Source organism: Neomonachus schauinslandi, chromosome 16, assembly GCF_002201575.2.
Source record: "Neomonachus schauinslandi chromosome 16, ASM220157v2, whole genome shotgun sequence".
Taxonomy (NCBI): Eukaryota; Metazoa; Chordata; class Mammalia; order Carnivora; family Phocidae; genus Neomonachus; species Neomonachus schauinslandi.
Genome location: NC_058418.1, coordinates 1,671,639 through 1,693,769, shown reverse-complemented (window position 1 = coordinate 1,693,769; position 22,131 = coordinate 1,671,639). Strand labels below are relative to the sequence as shown.

The following is a 22,131-nucleotide window of genomic DNA, read 5'->3' as shown; positions in this document are numbered from 1 at the left end:
GAGCCAACATGGAGGCAAGCAAGCAGTGGGGAATTAACGGTGGAGCGGACTAGAGACTTGGGACCTGTGTCCGTGTGAAGGGTGGTAAAGGGAGGCATAAGCGTGGAGAGTGATGGGAGACACATTTATGCGGAGACGTCACAGGACGTGGCAGCTCTTCAAATGTGGGGAATGGAGAAGAGGGAAGAGTCAGGGATGACTCTAATGTTTTTAACCTGAGGGGTGACAGGGCTTAGGATAGGGGTTTTATCTGTCACATGTGTTTCAGATGTAAGTGACAGAAAAATGAACTTTTTAAAAAAGATTTTATTTATTTGACAGAGAGACACAGCGAGGGAGGGAACACAAGCAGAGGGAGTGGGAGAGGGAGAAGCAGGCTTCCCGCTGAGCAGGGAGCCCGATGCGGGGCTCGATCCCAGGACCCCGGGATCATGACCTGAGCTGAAGGCAGACGCTTAACCGACTGAGCCACCTAGGTGCCCCAGAAAATGAACTCTTAAAGTGAGTGGGAATGTATTGCCTTGACATCTGTAAAGTTCAGCGTACTTCAAGTGTAGTTGGATCCAGCATTTCAAATGATGTCGTCGAGATGTGAGCTTTATGTCTCGGGCTCTGGGGCCTGCTTTCCCCTGACCTTGTTCATTCCGCCATAGGCTCTCCCCTCATGGTGGTAAAGATGCTGCCAACAGCTCTAGGCACGGGTGCTGCCAGCCTAGCTGTGGAGAAAGTGTCTCTCTTAAGAGTTCACCCAAGTCCCAAGCCCATCCATGAGTCAGTCCCTGAGATGCTAGTTGCCCAGACCTGAGACATGGATCCATTCCTGGATCAGAAAGTAATGTCATTTCCACTCTGAGAGTGGGGGTGGCTGGGCTCCCTAAATGAAATAGAAAGCATTATGACCAAAATAAAGGAGAGTGTTTGTTGGATGGCTGTTGGGTGGTTTGTTTGTTGGCAAACCAATAAGCACCTGATTCAGTGAGTACGAGATAATTCTGAGTAACCCGGCGTCAGGGTCGGACTGGACTTGGAGATCTACAGAGTGTATGGGAGGAGGTAGGGTGGCATCTTCAGGGAGCCCAGTGGCATTGAGGGTCTGGGGTTGAGGGCAGGATTGAGAGGCCTAGATGTCACTGCCATTCTAGATGGAGCAGTTGGGGAAAGCCTGTGTGAGGAGATGGTATTTGATGTGAGCCCCACGGCAGGGGAAACAGCCTGCCCTGATCTGAGCAGAGGGCAGCTTGGACGTGGGAATTACCGTGGTATGATTAAAGAACTAGACGAAGTCCAGTGAGGCTGGAGCGCGGTAAGTGGTGGGAGCTGGGAGGCAGACCCTTGCAGGCCTGGTAAGTTCCTCGTTGAACACTCGTCCTGGAAGCCGTAGCAAAGCTGGAAGCAGAATCCGCCCAGTGTGGTGTCACTGAAGCTATGAGAATTGCCAGAAGGAGGGCAGACCAGTCATAAATATGCTAAAGAGAAGTGAAGGAGGGAACAGCAGCAAGAAATTTCTGCCATCACCTTCCATGAGTTGAATGTTCAACACAACCCAACCCAACCCAGCCCAGCCCAACCAAGCCATCGGTTTGCTGACGAGAAACCTGTGCTTGGAGTTGTTAAACCAGCATCTCAAAGCCACAGAACTTCGGGGTTCAGTGAGTGTCAGACCCTCTTCCAGATGCTGGGTCCTGGAAGTGGCAGGTGGGTTAGGAATCTCATGGATTCTAGTAGCCTGCCTCCAATTTGGGTCTCGCTAAGGCCATTCTGCAAAGAAGAAAATCAAAGATCCTGGAAATCTGACCACCTGGCCGAGGTTACCTGGGCCCAGAAGGCCCCTCAGCTTGAACTCTCTGAAAAGAAGGGGTTAAACCTTTCGGCCCATTTGTCCTTGGAACCTCAGCTTGCATCCCACCCTGGAACTTTCCTCTGAGCTACAAAGCCAGGACTGCTGCCAAGTCATATATACATTGCCGGGTAGCCAGGCAACGCGGCGCTTTTTCTGGGAAGGCTCACAATGTGGTCACTGTTTTGTAGACGCCAGGTTCCAGATGGAAGAAAGACTTTAATCCCCAGCTTCGCGGCTGTTTGGCACATTTCACTCCTGAGATCCTGCTCAGGCCAGTTTTCGCTCTGACTCTCCAGCGTGGCCATTTTGTCCCATTCTGTTTCTGATGTTTAAATTTTAATCCTTTGCAAGTTGGTTTGTGTCGAGTGGGGAATTGGAGAGGACATTGGAGGGAAGTTTACGCACAAAGAGGGGCAGCACCTGCCTGGTAAGGTGAAGACTGGAGAGCGAAATAATCAATAGGCGGAATGACAGAAGAAAGAGAAAAGTCCAGGGAAGTTAGTGCAAGAGGCTCAACTTCTTGGTTGATGAGGAAATGCAAATCAAAACAAACAAACAAACAAACACAATGCCAGACTTAACTTTTAGACAAATCCAAAAATTAAAATATTGATAAAGGCCAGGGCTCTCCTACACAGTGATGAGGGTTTTAAGGACATGACCTCTTGAAGGGTGATTTGGTCAGACTTACCAACGTTTTGAATATGGGGCACCCTTCTGGGTCAGTCAGTGGAACATGCGACTCTTGATCTCAGCGTTGTGAGTTCAAGCCCCACGTTGGGTGTGCGATTACTTAAAATCTTTTGGGGGGGCCTGGGTGGCTCAGTCGGTTAAGCATCTGCTTTCAGCTCAGGTCATGATCTCAGGGTCCTGGAGATTGAGCCCCACATCAGCCCCCACATCTGCTCAATGGGGAGTCTGATTCTCCCTCTCCCTCTCCCTCTCTCTCAAATAAATGAATAAAATCTTTAAAATAAAATAAAATCTTTAAAAAAAAACAAAACATTTTGAATATGCATAACCCCTGACACAAAAAACTTATTTCCAGTAATTAATCCTACAGAAGGATTCACAGAAGTGCACACTGGAATTGGGAATAGTGTTGCAAAATAGTGAATTAGTTTGAATTTGAGTACTTTAGATCTCTCATATAAATAGTTTGCAAAATAGGGAGATACTCTTGTCTGTCGGTCGATAAGGGACGGCAAAACAAGTTGTTTTAAGCAGTTGTCCAAAAGTTTAATGCAGAGCTTGCATTTGGGTACAACTTCGGGTCAAAAAGAGAAAAATACACTCAGGTTGGTAAATAATATGTAGAGCGTGTATGTGTATATCTGTATTTACTAACATTTTTGTACACACAAAGAAAACCGCTGGAAGGAAAAAAAATATTTGTCGTGGTTAGCATTGTGGGATGAAAAGTTGTCTGGGATAGACTGTTGGTTCCAAAAAAAGAAAGGTAAAGTGGCTGTACAATGTATAGAATGTAATTTCATTCCTACAAGATAGAAACTATGTGTACGTGCACACACACACACATACTCCTTTTGTGCAAAAAAATTCAAGAGGAAAAAAACCAAGAAAACATTGTGATTGGCCTGTGGAATTAGGTGTGGGGGGGCTATTTTCAGTTTTTCTTTCTACATTTCTGTATAGTTTGAAGTTTCTCGAAGATTTTGTACTATCTTTTTAATTTAAAAATATCTTGGGGCACCTGGTTGGCTCAGTCGGAAGAGCATGGGACTTTTTGATCTCAGGGGCGTGTGTTCAAACCCTACGTTGGGTGTAGAGATTACTAAAAAAATGAATAAATAAACTTAAAAAAAAAAACTTTAAAAATACCTTTAAGAAACTATCATAATCATATCACCCTAACACAAGTTTTTTTAAGCAGTTTTCTTTTTTTTTAAACACTTTTTTTTTTAAGATTTTTTTTTATTTATGTATTTGAGAGAGTGCAAGAGAGAGCGCAAGAGGGGGTAGGGTTAGAGGGAGAAGCAGACTCCCCGCCAAACAGGGAGCCCGATGTGGGACTCGATCCCGGGACTCCGGGATCATGACCCGAGCCGAAGGCAGTCGCTCAACCAACTGAGCCACCCAGGCGCCCTAAGCAGTTTTCTATATGAATCTCTCTCTTTCTCTCTTTTCACACACCTATGTCACACACATATATGTTTATGGATATTATATATTTATATAAAAGATATATATGCACACACGTGTAACGTTTGATAGATAGGTGGTTAGAGAGGTATAAGTGCTAATATTTTTGAAGGCTCGTTCTGTGCGAGGGCCATCTTGAGTACCCAAGGGGAGAAGGGATTGGTGTTTGTAACTGGAGATTCAGGAGGCTTTGGGGAGCGAATGGATGTCACAGCTATCCGAAAGCCAGGGGCAGGTGGGCTAGCCTAAACTGGGAGCCGTGGCAATGGGAAGACATGGATCGATCTGAGAGAAATTCAGAAATTCAGCTCTGAAAAGGCTGAGATGAAAGGGGGCAGGAGGAGGAGATGCTTGTGGCCAGAAGGAAGGGGGCTTGGTTGCTTGCTGGACGAGGGAGGAAGGGAAGGAGGGAGCAGGGGTGATCCTGAGGTTGAAGGGATGGTGACTCTGGGGTGGGGTGAAGGGAGGTGGGGCTGCTATTGGTCTGGAGCTTGTTGAGTGCGAGGGCAACCAGGCTAAGAATTGAGAAGGAAACAGTATGGCAGTTCCTCAAAAAGTCAAACATAGAATTACCATATGACCCAAGTGGTTCACTTCTGGCATGTGTCCAGAAGAGTAGGAAGCTGGGATTCAAAGAGAAATCTGCACCCCTACGTTCCTAGGAGTAGTATTTGCAAAGGCAAAATGTGGAAGCAGCCAAAGTGTCCATCAGCAGATGAATGGATAAACAACGTGTGGTATGTATGTACAAGGGAACATCATTCAGCCTTGAAAAGAAGTCCTGACATGTGTTAGTTACTACACGGATGAACCTTGAGGACGTTACGCTCAGTGAAGTCAGCCAGCCCACAGAAGACTCATACCGTGTGATTCCATTTATAGGAGAGATCTCCGGTACTCAAACTCATAGAGACAGAAGGCGGAAGGGTGGTTGCCAGGGCCCAGAGAGGGAAGAATGCGGCATTATTGTGTAATGGGGACAGTCTCCATTTTGTAAGACATTCTGGAGACGGACGGTGGCGCTGGTTGGAGAACAGTGTGAATGTGTTTAATACCACTGAGCTGTATCCTTAAAAATGGCTAAGATGGTAAGTTTTGTGTTAGGTGTATTTTGCCACTTTTAAAATGAAATAAAAAGGGCGCCTGGGTGGCTCAGTCATTAAGCGTCTGCCTTCGGCTCAGGTCATGATCCTGGAGTGCCGGGATCGAGCCCCGCATCGGGCTCTGGGAGCTAGCTTCTCCCTCTCCCACTCCCCCTGCCTGTGTTCCCTCTCTCGCTGTCTCTCTCTCTGTCAAATAAATAAATAAAATCTTGAAAAATAATAATAATAAAGTGAAATAAAAAAAGAGTTGAGGAAAGAGGTCTGGCCACAGACCTCAAGCTGCCCTGAATGCGTACAAGTCTTTGTATGGACATAAGTTTCCTTGTGTCTTGGGTGAAAACCTGGATTTCACTCAGGCGGAATGGCTCCTGTGAGGTGTGTATGTTATGTCCTTCCTTAATGGTTCATGGGACCCTGGTAGCGTGGGTGGCAATGTAGCAAATAATTTAATAGTTTTAACGTGCCCCAAATAGTGCATGTCTTTGTTTATCTGAAATTCAGCTTGGACTGGCCGTCCTATATTTTTATTTGCCGAGTCCGGGGCTTCTGTCCTTCTCTCACTTCTCTGAGGTCTCTGCCCAAAGCCCATCTCCCCAGAGAGCTCTTCCCTGACTCTCTCCCCTAGCCTGACTTACGGAGGAGCCCCTTCACTGTTCTCTGGACCCTCTCCAGCTCCATCTGCTCCCCTCAGCCTCACCCTGGGCCTCAATTTGTTTGCTCGCTCTCTGTTTCCCCCACTACAGCATCGAAGCATGAAGTTAGGGATCTTGACTGCTTGTTCACTGTTTTATCTTCAATGCTTAGAACAGTGCCTGGCACATAGTAGATGATCAAATGGTATGTTGAATAAAACTAAACCCCAGCTTCCTCTTGCTACATCAAAGCCCACAGCCCTGCTGATAGTTTTAAACTAAGAACAGCGCAAGTCTGCCAAGATCATGTGCACACACGTGTGTCCAGGCAGCTGCATCCAAGGACATGATTAACTGCTAAGCCCCTCTGGATCGATGCATCGCTTGGTCAGCACATTCTCTTCCCAGTAAAGCGGCTGGAAGCCCAGTGATGTTATATAATTCTCACCACACCCCATGTGAAGCTAGTCCTCCAATCATTCCAGTTTACAGATGAAGGATTTGAAGCACAGAGCTGTTAAGGACAGATCAAGGTTGAACGTGAGGTTGGCTTTGTTTTGTGGAGTGAATGGTAACCAGGACCCAAAATAGGGATGGAGAGAAGTCCATCTGTGGTGGAGGGATGGAGGTGGTGGCCTGAGTGTAAGGGGTCTGAGATCCATCAGTCTGTGGTATGTGGGGCTGGGGTTGAGGAGAGAGATCTGGGATAGGGTCTGCCCACACTGTGGTGGCTGGGCTGTGGCCTGAGTTGAGTTACCTTGGAGGGAAGGTAGGTGAGGAAGACAGATGAGGACCCCGCTCCTTTGTGGAACACTTGGCCTCTGCTGGAAGCAATATCAGTTCAGGCTGACCTCAAATGTGCATGTGAAATAAACCTACCACGATAATGGAAACAAGGAAGGGCTTTATTCTTCTTCCATGACTGATGGTGGACTGTCAATGGCTTCCTCAAAGACCTGGGCTCATTTTCTTCTTCTTCCTCACCCTTCACAGTGTTAAGGTTGTCTTCTGTGGTCACAACGGCTGCTGCACTTCCAGACATCACGTCCACGTTCCAGGCAGAAAGAAGGGGGAAAGGCAAAATGCCTTCTCCTCCCAAAGCTTTGCTTTTTATTCAGGAATGGGTGCCAAGGTGGGTTTCGCCTGTATCTCATCAACCAGAACTGACTCCCCTGCCCCATTCACACATCTGCAAGGGATTTCTGGGGAAGCAGGTATTTTTAACCAAGCCACATTGCTGAACAAAATTAGAATTTGTTGTTATTTAAAGAGAGAGAGAGAGAAGGATGGATATTGAGTAGGCAAGCCGAGCACCTGGCACAGTTAGAAAAGAGTGGGGGTATGAAAAGCGTCACAGAAAACAGGCGGGTCTCTAGAAGGAAAGCTGAAGACTTTTCACCTTAGGGGTCAAGATGTGGGGGAGAATGGGGAAAGGAATTTAAATACCCCTCTTCTTTACCAAGTGCCTATTACAGGCCAGACGCCATGCCAAGCCTTTTCCTAAGTGGTCTTCTTGATGTAGACTGATGGACTACCATCCATTGACGTAGGCATTATCATCCCCTTTTTACAGATGGCAGAAGGAAGTCTTACAGGCACTAAGTCTTGTCGCTGTTGGAATTTCTTGAAACCATTCCTTTATTTATTTGAATATATAGTAAATACACCCAACAGAAAGATCAAGAAAGTAGACAAGAATATCCATTAGACAGTGAATTTTCCTTCCCATCCATGTCTCCCCTACCTGGCTCCTCTCCCCAGAGACAAGCACTGGTCCATTTCATTACTCGCTGATTCTGTGTTTGCGGATTCGCCCACTCCCTAAGATGTATTTTAACCCCCACATCAACACTCACGGAGTTTTCCATCACTCATGGACATGGCAGAGTAGCGCAAAGTGGACGAACGTCCATGACCATTCCCAGCTGAGGCTGCACGAGGCGACCACGCTGTCTTCTTGCGTCAGCTCGGGTGCCCTAAACAGTGTCCCCTCCACAGCCCCATTAGTGCCCGTTACAGGCCCTGGGGGCCAGGGATGAGCGCGGCCAACACAGTGTGCAATCTTGATGCTTCCTCTGCCTGACTGCCGAGTGGGAAATGGTACATTGAGGTTTGATTTGGGGTTTCTTTCCCCGTGGCTGATGTTGGCCCTTGTCTCACGTGGAGAAAAGCCACTCCTGCTTCTTTTCCGGGGACAGTTGGTACTGAAATTTGCTTGAAGAGTTAGTTGTTTGTTAGCCATTTGAATTAGACCCTAGGAGGAGAAGGGCTGTGCCTGGTTCTGCCCCGCTGTGGCGCCCTGGCATCTAGATCAGCGCCTGGCGCAGCGCGGGGTGATTGCAGACAGACCTCACAGCTGCCGCACTGCACTGCTCGAAATCAGACCCACTTTGCTGGACCCCCAGACGGCTGCCTTTGATATGATGAACTCACTCCTGCGCTCGAGGCCCTATGAGGTGGTCTCTATCAAACATGCCCTCCGTCTGTCACGGCCTCTGCTCAGACCTTTCCCCCATCTCATCAATGACAAGACTACGGCTCCAAGGGTAATGAGGAACATCAACCTCAATATCGCATGACTCCTGAGTGGAGGGAAACGGGTTTGAGCTGAGGATGGGCAGACTGGAAAGTCGGTGCGCGTCAAGACAGAGCTGTTTGATTCTTAACACATGGCTCAGTTTCCAGAGGCAAATCAGCTCATCAGCCTACCATGGGACTTTTCCCTCTAGGCTGCAAGGCCAGGTTCGATTCCAAGAAATATATACATCGTGGTGTAATTAAGCAAGGGAACAGTGTTTTTGGAGCCAGGGTGCCATGTGGTCAGTATTCGGGAGACATCTACTTCCTGACGGTAAACAGATCAAAATACACCATCTGTTTTGTAGTTATTTCCTTGGACCTGCTTTTAGTCAGTTTCTCTAATTTTGAGGTTCTGACAACCTTGTTTTCTTTTTCTTTCCTTCTTAGAAAATGACATAAAGCAGTATTTGCTTTTATTTTTTCATGTGCCAGGTTTGATTATTTTGAGTTAATTTACATGCCTTCATTTTTTTCCCTAGAAGTAAAAAGCAAATCTTTTTTTCTGTTTTGTCATCAGTGACAACGAATAACAACTTACAAAATAGTATTTGGTTTTGTCCTTCAACTGGCGAAGGGTACTTTTTTTTTATTTTTAGCTAGATAGGGAAAAGAAAATTGATAAGCAAGATGTGTAAGGTGTGATACTTTTTTCTTAAAATTCTGTTAACTTTGGGTCATTCCATTTCTGTTCTTCTTCAGAACATCAGTATATCCCTCTGGGCAGATTCTTACAGGACAGACATGGATTCCAGGATCTGCTGAAGGAGTTTGCAGTTTCTCACCACCATTCCAGGCTTTAGGGCAGAGATAAGGAGGCCTCGGAAATCTCTTCTTGTTCGTACTGTGAACTCTTGGGTGTGTGCTAACAAATTCCAAATGAGGATGGAATAAATTAGCTCAATCTTGGGATGCCATTCAAAGTGGCTTTATAAAACTCGAAAAGTTGATTTTTTTTTTTAAGATTTTTTTTTTTTAATTTGACAGAGAGAGGGAACACAAGCAGGGGGAGTGGGAGAGAGAGAAGCAGGCTTCCCGCTGAGCAGGGAGCCCGATGCAGGGCTCGATCCCAGGACCCTGGGACCATGACCTGAGCCAAAGGCAGATGCTTAATGACTGAGCCACCCAGGCGTCCCTCAAAAAGTTGATTAAAAAAAAAAAGTTTCTCTTTTATTTTTATTTTTAATTATAAAGGTATTAGGTATTTTTTTTTAACAAGGAAAATTAATTTCCCTTTAACGTTCCAAGTCGGTGTTAAGAGACTGGCTGTGTGTTCTTTGACATCTTTCTTTTTCCACTTCTTTAGCTGTCTTTTGGCCTGGTATTTCTAATTATTTACTTAAAACTGCTCTTAATCCTCTCTGCCTGACCTGTTTTTAATTTTGCACAGCCCTTGCTGATCTCTACCCAACTGCTATCAGGGTACACAGAGTTTGATCAGCCTGTGTCTTTCATAGGTACCACGAGCAGGTTTCCACCAACCTCTTTCATTTATGCCAGCAGTCAATTTTTATTCCACGCCTGCTATGTTTCAGGCCAGTGTCTCCCAAATTTCTGGAGGATTACATCCCCTGAATGTCAGTTCTGACCTGCCAAATCAATTCCATCCTCAATCATTCGGTTGGAAATTTCTGCAGGGTGGATTGGATCACAACCCACATTGGCATCTGATATCTGTTATAACCCCAACCAAAACTTTTCCTTTAACACTCCTTTTGGGGAAACCATTGCCTCCCCAAATTAATAAGTGTCTGTTCTCTGAGAGCCAGTTCTCCAAATGATCACATTTTTAAAACTTCCCAATTTGCTGTTTTACCCCAAGGTTTTTCTTAGAAAATCAGTTTGATGCATTTCACTTACTGGAATCAGTTTCCCTTAAAACAATATTTTTGGGCATTTACTATTGACCAGGTGCAGTTCTGGTGTTGAGATTAAAATGATAAGAAAGCAGAAGGTCTCATCTCTATGGGGCTTCCAGCTGAGTGGAGGAAACGTGCAAGAAGCATACAAATGAACATATAATACATTAGTAGTATTAAGTAGTCATACGAACGTGGTGTGAGGTAGTGAGAAAAGGCAAATAGTATAACATAACGTAATAAAATATATAATATGGTATAATATATGATATAGTATGTAACAGTAATATGCAATAAAATAATATATAATACAATATGTAATGTGATGTAATATGAAATATAACAATATAATGTTATACGTGATGGCTATCTATAATGTAATGTGTAATATTGTATATCATATAATGTGATATGATATAATATGCAATATAACATATAATGTAATACATTATACGATAGTATACAATAACAGTGTAATCATACAGTATAAATGCACTGTGATGCATGTAATATAATAACACAACATGATACAGAGCAACATGGCATCACACAGTAGACGACAGCAATGTAATAATGGAACATGTCAGATAGTGAGAGCCGCGAAGCAGGTTGGGGGGAGACTGGGAGAGCTGTTTATGTGCGTAGTCAGGAGGCCTCCTCTAAGGGGGCGGCAACCCAGCTGAGACCTGAAGGAGGCCATCAGTTCTGCCACAGCAACATTTGGGGCAAGAGCAGAGGAAAGAGAAGTGCAAAGCTGTACGTGGAGACGTACAGTGTGTTCTAGAAATGGAAGGCAGTTTGGTGTGGCGGGAATGGGAGCCAGCAAACAGTGGGTGAGGTCCGTGCATATCGGAGACCAGCAACAGCTCCCGTCGTGCTTCATACGCACATGTGGGGAGCACAGAGATCTTGTTCTCGTGTAAGTGACATCCGACTTGCGTTTTGGAAAGGCAGCTCTGGCCACAGTGTGGAGAATCACCTGCGCAGGGGGAGAACGGAAGCAGGGAGGGCGGTCATGAAGCTCTGGTGGTGGCCTGGGTGAGACACGGGGGACCTTGAGCGAGGATGGCGTCTCCTCCTTGGAGGAGGTGAGCACTGGTTGGAGCCTTGATATATTTAAAAGGAAAAGTCAACAGGATGGGCTATTGATTGCACTTGGGAGTGAGAAGGAAAGAAGTCAAGGATGACTTCTGGGCAGGGGACCCAACAACTGGATGCGTGAGGTTGCTATTTACGAAGGTGGGAATACTGAGGGGGGCGGGGGAAGCAGGGCATATTGTCACCTGGAGCTGCTAAAACAAAATACCACGGACTGGGTCCCTCAAACAACAGACGTTTATTTCCCACGGTTCTGGAAGCTGGAAGTCCTAGATCAGGGTGCCAGCAGATTTGGCTCCTGTGAGAGCTCTCCTCCTGGCTTTCAGAAGGCCCCTTTCTTGCTGGGTCCACATGTGGCGGACAGAGGGAGCAAGGCCTGGTCTCTCTTCCTCTTCTTACAAGGGCGCTAACCCCATCACGGGGGCCCTACTCTCATAACCTCATCTCAACCCAATCACCTCCCACAGGCCCCAGCTCCCAGCCCCAACACACTGGGGATTAGGGCTTCAACATCCGAATTTTGTGGGGACACAAACATTCAGTCCACAACACAGGGCTAGGAGGACGTCAGGAGTCCTGTGTTAGTAATATCCATTTTGAGGTGTCTGTGTGATGCCCAGGTGCACATGGTTAGTTGCTTACATGAGTTTGGAGCTCAGCAGAGAATTGGGATAAAGATGCCAGTTTGTTAGTATATGAGTTTTCTAGGGCTGCTGTAACAAATTACCAGAACTTGATGTCTTTTTTTTTTTAAGGATTTTATTTATTTGACAGAGAGAGAGCACAAGTAGGCAGAACAGCAGGGAGAGGGAGAGGAAGAAGCAGGCTCTCCACCGAGCAGGAGCCTGATGTGGGGCTCGATCCCAGGACCCTGGGATCATGACCTGAGCCGAAGGCAGCCGCTTAACCGACTGAGCCACCCAGGCGCCCCCCCCCTTTTTTTTTTTAAGGATAGAACTTGATGTCTTAAAACAGCAGAAATTCATCTTCTCACAGTCCTAGAGTCCAGAAGTCCAAAATCAAGGTGCTGGCAGGTGTGGGTCCTTCTGGAGGCTGTGCCTCATGCTTCTCTCCCAGCTTCCGCTGTTGTCCATCAATCCGTGCTGTTCCTTGGCTCTCGGCTGCTCTGCTCCAGCCCCTGCCTCCGTCATCACAAGGCATTCATCCCGGGGTATCTCTGGGTGTCCTCTCCTTCTCCTGTAAGGCCATCGGCCCTTGGATTCAGGGCCTGCTCTAATTCAGCATGATCTCCTCTTAGTGAATTACACCTGCAGGAACCATAGTTCCAGCTAAGGTCCCATTCTGAGGTTCTGAGGGGACATGAATTTGGGGTTCTGTTCGACCTGGAACCGTGGGTCATAGGCACAGGCATCATGCTGAAAATGGTGAGGCTGGACGTCACCCAGGGATGCAGGCAGGTAGGGACGTGGCTAAGGGTGGAGGATGAGCTCTCCGGCTGCCCAGCAGGTCAGGTGGTGACAGGAAGGAGGTGCTCACTGCCATGGGAGGAAAACCCAGATCGTGCAAGGTGTGGAAACCAAGCGAAGAAAGGGCTGCCGAGGGCAGGGTTCCACATGTCCATGCCGTCGAGAGATTGGATCAGGTGGACACTGAGAACCAGCGCTGGTTTGGGCAGAGTGGGGGATCCTGGGGAACCGGACAGGAGTGAAAAGGTGCTCTGGGTATGTGCTTCCTGTAGAGGCAGAGAGACGGGGCAGTTTGCCGAATTACCGATTCACTGTAAACTAATTTCTGTTAAACATTTGCAAGTGTGACACCAGATCCTGCCATGTGGCGGGGTGTTATCGGACTTCAAGTGTAATTTTTTTCTTAAGATTTTATTTATGTATTTGTCAGAAAGAGAGAGGGAACACAAGCAGGGAGAGCGGGGGAGGGAGAAGCAGGCTTCCCGCCGAGCAGGGAGCCCGACGTGGGGCTCGATCCCAGGACCCCGGGATCATGACCTGAGCTGAAGGCAGACGCTTAACCGACTGAGCCACCCAGGCGCCCCAAGGGTAATCTTTTTTTTTTGACGTTTTGGTTTCGTTTCAGTTGAAACTGATTTTGGTTTTGCTTTAGCTTTTGTTTCCCATGGGGCAGGTTTATCTCAGCTTTGTAGCCTGGTTTGCAAATCCAGCTTGATGGAACGTCAGATTGTGTGTAATTCTCATTTTAGGCACGGAACATCTCTTACACATTTAAAACATGTCAAAATAGTTATGTGGTCGTGGTGGGTAACATAATCTGTCAGTTAAGAGAATTTCAAAAGGCAAAACACAGTCACGAAAAGGGGTTATTGATAGAAATCTGTTCTATCGTTTGTAACATCCCTGACTTTCCAGACCGACAGAATACTCTTCGTTGAAACACCCAGAAATTCTCATTTTAATATATAAAAATCCACAGAACACACCAAACTTCAGTTTGGCCCCAGCGAAACAGCTGCAGCCAAACGTGAGTCTAAACAAAAGTAAACCGCCCTAAACCGAAACTAAAACCTCAAGCACAATCCTTCGAATGTCCCAGATGTCTCCAGAAGCTCTCTTCCAAGTGGGATTGCTCTAACTGTCAGAAAAAGTTAAAACAAACACATTTTTTGTTGTGGTGGTGATTAACTAGATGAATCGGGTAAATTTGGCCATTTAGGGAATTAACCAGGCAGCAAAAAATGGCCATTTGGAGAATTTAATTTCAGTGAATCAACTTGGAGCTGGTAATGTCTAAAAATCACAGGTCCCATGACTGGGTGTGGGTTTTCAAATTATCTTTAAAATGTTCAGATGCATTCTTCTCCATGGGTGACTTATTTCACTGTACGATAAGGAAAGAAATTCCAAGGAGCAGAGACCAGATTTGAATTCATTTGTTTGGAAAAAGACATTGATAAGCACCGAAACAAGGTCCAGGCACCAGATGCTGTCTCAGCACATCTCTCCGCCGAGGCATGTTGCCGTAGGATGAAAGCAAGCTGCCACCCCAACAACCCGCACTCAGGCAAAGGAGTGATGTTTTTGAATACACAGCCTAGTCCCAGTGCTCCGGGGTCCCCCTTTTGTCTCGTAAAAAACAGACTTAAATCCACTATCCATTTGCACACCCTATCCGTGCAGCCTTTTTTTTTCTTCCAATTTTTTGCTTGCAATTTTCACATTCTGACAGACTTATCCGTTCTTTCTTTCTTTCTTTCTTTAAAAAAAAAAACCCACAAAACACAGAAACCTGTATTTGTTTTTATTTCTTCAGGGGATATCTTCAGTGGTTCTCAAATATACATTCGTGTGTTCCATTAAAATAAAAAGCATCATCTATTGTTTCTTCTGGTTACAGTCACAGAGGTTAAGAACTTTCTAGATAGAATTTGACTTTATTCTTTGATAGGGAGACGTCTCGTCTTGTTCCCCAGTGTTTCCGATGGATGGACCCAGAAAAGACAGTACGCTGAAGTCAGTAGAATTTGATTATTTATCCTTAAAATCTGACAAACAGAAAACCATCTGATAACTGCAGTTGTTTCCCTGTTTAGGACTTCTGATAGTATGCATTCCCTTGAGTTTTTATTTTATTTTTTCTCTTAATTTTTTTCAAGATTTTATTTATTTATTTGAGAGAAAGAGAGAGCACGAGCCAGGGGGAGAGTCAGGCAGAGAAGCAGGCTCCCTGCCGAGCAAGGAGCCTTACCTGGGATTCGATCCCGGGACCCTGGGATCATGACCTGAGCCAAAGGCAGATGCTTAACTGACTCAGCCACCCAGGCGGCCCTGCCCTTGAGTTTCTAGCTTTCATGACCATTCAAATATGTTGGGACCCAAGTATTAGGAATAGAGACAGGACTTTCAAGGGTCTTCACCCCTGTGCTGTGGGGCTCCCTGCAAACTGCACAAACAAATTCCAAATGAAGCATGCGGGAAAACACCAGAAGAAATCAGCTCCGTGTTTTTATTCACAACCATTTGGCTCTATGCGTCAATACGTTTATTCAAAACTTTTTTTTTCCCGGTTTTAGTTCAGAATCTGTGTGCTTGTTGTAACAGAACGACCAGACAGAGATCTCTGCAGCCCAGCCTCCTCCATACCGGGCCTGCTGTGAAACTACGAAAAATGCTGTGGGTGCACTTCCCCTTCCCGGAGAATCTCACAGCAGCCTCATTTCTGATCAGCTTTTTTTCCCCATAATTCCTTGTTTTTATCACTTACACCTAATTTTGTAGCGATTAAAACTCCTAAAAATTTTCGGGGGTGTATAAGTAGTCACTATCAGCCCAGCATACACGTTTTCCATTTTAAATGTTTCCTTCCAGTTTTAACTTGTCTGTGTACCCAGTTGCAGTCAGTGCTGACTTCACTGAATGATTTTTGCGAACCAGGCGCTGTGCTGAGTGCTAACAGACCTTCTATTTATCAATCCGAGGAGAGGGAGGGCTACAAGTAGATCTCCTTCTCCTTTCCTAGGTGAGGACGGTGAAGTTCGGGGCCCTGACTTGACGTACCTTGCGCCCCACAGAGTGGGGACTCAAACCCTGGTTTGCATATACAAACATAAAACTTGGATGTTTTGCCAGGTTGTTGCAGTTTGTTTCAATTTTTGTTTTGCTTAATGATACCTTGTATTCTGGGCCCCTGGCTGGCTCAGCCTGTGGAGCATGAGGCGATCAATCTCAAGGTCAGGTCGTAATTCGAGCCCCGCATTGGGCATAGTAGAGATGACTTAAAAAAACTAACAAACAAAAGCCCTCATAAGCATGTTTTCAGTTTTTACTAATTAATTTCTTCATTAAAAAATGTTGATGACAGGACTACCGTGTGCAAGGTATGGGGGGTGGCCATAAGGGGGACCAGAACATGCCCCCCCAAAATATATGTCTCAGGCACATGGACTCTTTTGGGCTAAAGGCCATTGAGAACTGGCAGATTCAGGAAAAGCTCTAAAATCAGGGCACGAGTTTACTGTCTCCCTCTTACTAGCTCTTCTCAAGAGAGAAGGCATTGACCAAAACCAGCACAACAGACCTCACTAAGCCACCTCTGCTGGTCGCCTTTCCATAACTTGCTTCCCCAGCCCAGAAGCTATAAGCCCTTGTCCTTTGTTAATTTATTCTTAAAGATTTTACTTATCTATTTGAGAGAGAGAAGCAGCAGAGGGGAGAGGCAGAGGGAGGGGGAGAAGCAGGCTTCCCTCTGAGCAGGGAGCCTAACTCAGGGCTCGATCCCAGGATGCTAGATCATGACCTGACCTGAAGACAGACGCTTAGCCGACTGAGCCACCCAGGTGCCTCTCCTTTAATATTTAAACCCAAGTTCTAATCAGCCTTCTGGGCTCCTCACCCATCACTGGATGCTTCCATGTGAACGTACGTGCGAGGCGCATGGTTCATAAACTTTGTTTCTTTTTCTCTTGTCTTTGGTCCATGTCATTCGCAAGGCCCCAGGTGGACAACCTAAGATGGGTAGAGAAAGAGATTTCTTTCCTCGCCTTTACTACAGGTGCCCCTGAGCCCTTGAAATGTGGTTTATCAGACTCAAAATGGGCTCAACTGTAAGTAGGAAGTGCACCCTAGATTTCAGACTGAGAATGACAAAAATAATGTAAAATATATCAGCGATACCTTTTATATGGAGGACGTACTGAAATGAGACTACTTTGGAGACATTGGGTTCTATAAAATACGGTATTAAAATTAATCTGACCTGTTTCTTTGAATTCTTTTTTTTTTTTTTACTTATTTGAGAGAGAGCAAGGGAGAGAAAGAGAGAGCGCACAGAATGAGAGGGAGAAGCAGACTCCGCACTGAGCAGAGAGCCCGATGCAGGGCTCAATTCCAGGCTCCTGGGATCAGGACCTGAGCCAAAAGCAGATGCTTAACTGACTGAGCCACCCAGACACCCCTCTTTGAATTCTTTTAAATATAGCTGCTGGGAAACTGAAAATCAGGTATGCAGTTGGCGTTGTGTTTCCTTTGGACGGCACTGCTCTGGCCTCTGACTCCTGCCGTATTTTTCTCCTCTGCCCTGGGCGGGTTTGCTGTGCTGACGTGCGGAGTGTTGGGCCCATCACTGCACACCAGGGACGGGTCACCAGCGCACTCACTGGGAGAAATCGTTTGCCAGGCTGTACCACTGAGCACCGTGTGTGAGAACACCAGCTTCACAGCCTTCCTGCTTTCATAAGGCTTCTTACCTTTTTCTGGTTTGCATTGGCTCAATGTAATTCCAGCGAGAGAGAGAGGTGAGTTCGTGGAAGACGGTGCAGTGGTGGTTAGTGTATCTGCAGGGCTGTGTGACCGTCTCCACCAGCGGTGTGCGAACATGTTTATCACCCCAGGGAGAAACTCCATATCCAGCTATGACCTCCCATCGTTCCTTCTCTCCAACCCTGAGCAATCACCCGTCTACTTTCTGTGTCTATAGACTTGCCGATTCTGGACCTTTCCTACAAACGGAAGCATACCACGTGTGGTCTGTGTTGACTGGCTTCCCTCACTTAGCATGATGGTGTTGAGGGCTACCCATGTCGTGGTTTATATCAGTCATGCACTCCTCTGTATGGCTGAGTGGTATTCTGCTTTGTGGATAGACCCCATTTGTTCATCGCTCCTCCTTGATGGGCGTTGGGTGGTTTCCACCTTTTGGTTACTGTGAACAGTGCTGCCGTGAGCACACATGTACAGATTTTTGTTTGAACACCTGTTTTCAATTATTTTAGAGTTTAACATTTTAGAGAAAGAGAAGTGAAGGGCGCACGTGCACATGTGGCTTGTCTGTGAGAGCTAGGATCCGAAAATCAAGCCCATGGGGTTCGGGCGGGCGATATCGTGCACGCACCCACTGATTCACACAGCGTTTGCCAGCTGAGCACCCACTGTACCGTGCCTCGGAGGTGACAGGGAACCAGACAGAAAAGGGCCCCAGCCCCAGGAGCATACCCTCCAGGGGGGAAGGCCAAAGAGAACCCTGCAGTGAGGCATGAGCAGTGTGATTTCAGATGATGGTGGGGTCTGTGCAGGACCTGACACAGCGGACGAGGGAGGCCCAGGGGTTCGGTTGTCCTCTGGGCGGGAGCTGACCTCTGGGGGGAGGCTCGGATGCTTAGAAGGAGACCGGAGTGTGTGTGTGCCCATGAGTGTGTGTCTCTGTGTGTCCACGTGTGTGTCTGTGCCAGGGGAGAGCACTTCACCCGGCATGTCCTGCAGGGCCTTGTCCACCTCAGGAAAGAGGATGTTCTTGGCCCTACAGCAATGGGCCCCTCAGAAGCCTGGTGCTGCCTGTGAGTGGGATGCCAGGCGGGGCAGCAGGGGGGCTCAGAGGCCCTGGGGCTGCTGTCATCTTCAGGAGGAAAGAGGTGGGTCTGGGCGGATGAGCCAGGTGAACAGGGTGTAGAGGTGTGGAGGTGTGGCGGGGGCAGTGGGGTCCCGGTAATCAGCTGGGGCCTGGGTGGCTGAAGAGGCCAAGCTGGGAGGAGAGAGAGTTCTGGAAACAAGCCCCACGAGGCACGGCCTTCCGGCTCCACGACCCACCTCCACCCTCCCCAGGGCCTCTCCTCACCCATGCATACGTCCTGCCTCAGTGAGGCAGGAGACCCTTTCCTGACTGCCTCTCGCTACACGTGTTTGTGTTTACGTCTGTTTCTTCTACTAAGATGGAAGTTTCCAGAATATGGGAAACGTGCCCTTTTTTGCTCCCGCCGTATTCCTATGTCTCACAGGGTTCTTGGTGCACAGAGTTTCTCAATAATGAGCCATATGTGGCCAGCGAGCCCTCAAAATGTGGCCAATGCAACATGTCGAAATAGTATTAGTTTGGATATGCTGGTTTAAATGAAATACATCGTTACAATTATTCTTACCTGTTTCTTTTTACGTCTTTTATTTTTTTATCTTTTTAAAGATTTTATTTATTTATTTGAGAGAGAGAGAGAGAGCAAGCGAGCATGGGGAGGGGCAGAGGGAGAGGGAGAGGCAGACTCCCCGCTGAGCAGTGAGCCTGACATGGGGCTCAAGGCCCGATCCCAGGACCCCAGGTACTGTGACCTGAGCCAAAGGCAGAGCCACCCAGGCGCCCTCACAACATTCATTTTTAAGGGAAGACTGTGCCTTTTTCTGGCAGTGAATGCCACCTCATCTTCACCCTCAGTGTTTGCATCAAATACTCCCCCCAACCCCCACCCGCAACTGCAACCCAGTTTTCTTGAGCGCCTGTTGCAGTGGTGGACCTGTGTTCTTGCAGACCAGAAGTGGACTTGCATGTGTTCAGTTCTGCTTTAGCTCCGATAGCTCTTGCTGTGTGTTCTCTGGAAAAGCTGCGCTGACCATCCCTGCCACCTGCTCTATACCGTGAGCCTGGGGCAGTGCCCTGTCCTCCACGTCTTTAACAACCCTGGATATTACTGCTCTCCTCACCGTTCTGTCTGATGGGAGTAACAACCTCTCATTCTGGTTTTGATGTCCAGTTTTTTGGATCCCAAATGAGGTGCTTTTCAACATTCAAGTTTTCTCCTCTCCTCTGCTCTCTCTCTCTCTGAGTGCATATCCTTTGCCTGCATTTTTTTTTTTTAAAGATTTTATTTATTTATTTGACAGAGAGAGACACAGCGAGAGAGGGAACACAAGCAGGGGGAGTGGGAGAGGGAGAAGCAGGCTCCCCGCAGAGCAGGGAGCCCGATGTGGGACTCGATCCCAGGACCCTGGGATCATGACCTGAGCCGAAGGCAGTCGCTCAACCGACTGAGCCACCCAGGCGCCCCTTTGCCTGCATTTTTATTTTGAGGGTTTTTTTCCCTTTTTTTCACCTCTTGGCACTCTGTGGGCTTAGTGTCTAAGTATATATGTTTTGAATGTATGTTTTGTGATATTTTGACTCATTCTTACTCATGATGGGCTTTTCCCTGCATCTAATTTTTCAGTGTTTGTGGAGACAGATTTATTAATGTTTTCTTTCATATCCATTGGCTTCTTTGTTAAGTTGAATGGGACAGTTCCCATCCCACGATTATAAAAGTATTCACTATGCTGTCTTGTGGTGAAATGAGCAAAGGAGCTCTCTACCTGCTCCGGACGCTTCCTCCCATCCTCAGCTCAGACATATACTCGGTGTCCTTCAGCAAACAGCCCCTAAACACAAGATCTGGACCAAAAACTGAACACAAAGGAGGATTTTGTTGGAGCTGATTATTTCTGAGGGAAAAACTAAACCATCTCTGAAAACTGTTAGGATGTCAGCTTGGCCCCAATTGCCAAATAAAACCCTAGGGCAGTCACCTACCATGGACTTCCCCCCTGATTAATGACCTCCGAATGCCAGGCTTGAGTCCAAGTTCTCTAGACATTGACATCCAACTCAGGAAGGGAACGGTTTTCCCAGAAACGGCACAACATGGCCAGTATTCTGGGGACATCCATTTCTAAACCATAGCAAGATTGAATACTAGCCATCTGTGTATAGATAATATCCCTGGGTCACATTCGTAGCTCTGGTGTTCTGGGGGGGGAATCTTGTGTCCCCGTTTTGAGATGAGTTGAGTGCTTGTTCCAAATGCCCATTATGGCCTATGGTCCAGTTTTCCCTATGAATGAAGGGTTTAAGTGTTGGCATATCATGGCAGTCTACTTCCAGGCGTGTTTGTTGAACTAAGTACACAAACACTGGAATAATAACTCAAACAGTGAGTACATTTTCACTCTTACTCCTCTGCACCTAACTCTGTAAGTCCCTAAATACGTGTATTCAAGGGAGTGTGTGCTTCTTTCCAATACCTGCCTTGTGTGATGGGGTATGATTGCACAATCATGGCTTCGAGGCAAGTCCCATAAGCCTTCCAACCTCCAGCCAGACTGTCCCTGTCAAGGCCCTTCTGTGTGGAAATTCTGGAGTCCATCTGCTTGTAGATGCTCATAAAGAACTCGGTATATATCTAAAAAGCAATGTCATCTGCTGACCAAATTTCCCTTTGCTAAATCTACCCTGATGCTTGTCAGGAAAATTAACTGGAGACCAGAGATGGTACAGAGGAGACCAGCGAAGAAATGTCTGCAGCACACGGGAGAGAGAGGATGGAGAGGTGGCTGAGACGCAGCAGTCAGGGAGATGGAGAAATGTGTCCATAAATAAAGTTTTATTGGAATGCGGCCATGCTCATTCGTTACTATCGCCTGCATTTGCTTTCACGATCCAGTGGCAGAGTTGAAAAGTTGAGTCAGAGTCTGCATGGCCCTGCAAAGCCCAAAACATTTACTATCTGGTTCTTTACAGAAAAAGGCCCACTCCAGGTATAGAGCCTAATGGTTCAGGACTTTGTGTGGACCCAGCTTCAAGGAAAATTCCACAGAGCCCCTTGCAACGTAGCTGGTGCCCCCAAATTTCTCTAGAAAGAAAATCTGGGGTCACTGTGGTGGTTTGTAGGCTGTCATGAGGAGGGTGGAATTTTTTCTAAGACCAACAGGGATTTTGTGAAAAGGCATCAGCAGGAGGTGGCTTGACCATGTTTTTGCGGTGATCTGAAGAAGAGATCAATAGGGCAGGCGGATGGAACACCTGTTTCTGAGGCAGAATCAGCAAGACTTGGGAATCGATGGACTGGAGGGCTCTGGAGACGGAGAGTTCGCGTTGACGTTCATGTTTTATCCAGGACAGACAAAGGACAGTTTTCAGGCGTGGTGAGTGAGATAAAACATTTTGTGTTATTCGGACTAATTGTAACTGTTTCTTTGTGTCCTGGAAAATTTCCTGTTTACTGGAAAGTTTTCGATTATATACATGAGTTGGACTATATTTTCTATTGGGTAGCACTGGTTTAAAGAGAATCATGACCCAACTTTCTGATTGACTAGGTTTTTTGTAAATGATGTGACCGTATTTGAAATGTGATG

The 22,131-nt window shown here is 46.7% G+C and overlaps 1 long non-coding RNA gene across 1 annotated transcript in view; it reads left to right on the top strand.

Annotated features, from left to right (window-relative positions):
• Window positions 1-21,784: 21,784 nt before the first annotated feature.
• LOC110573745 overlaps window positions 21,785-22,131 on the top strand; it is a 52,406-nt gene continuing 52,059 nt past the window's right edge. The window contains exon 1 of the long non-coding RNA XR_002479925.1: window positions 21,785-21,918. This is a non-coding gene — a long non-coding RNA (uncharacterized LOC110573745). The remainder of the gene's footprint in view (window positions 21,919-22,131) is intronic.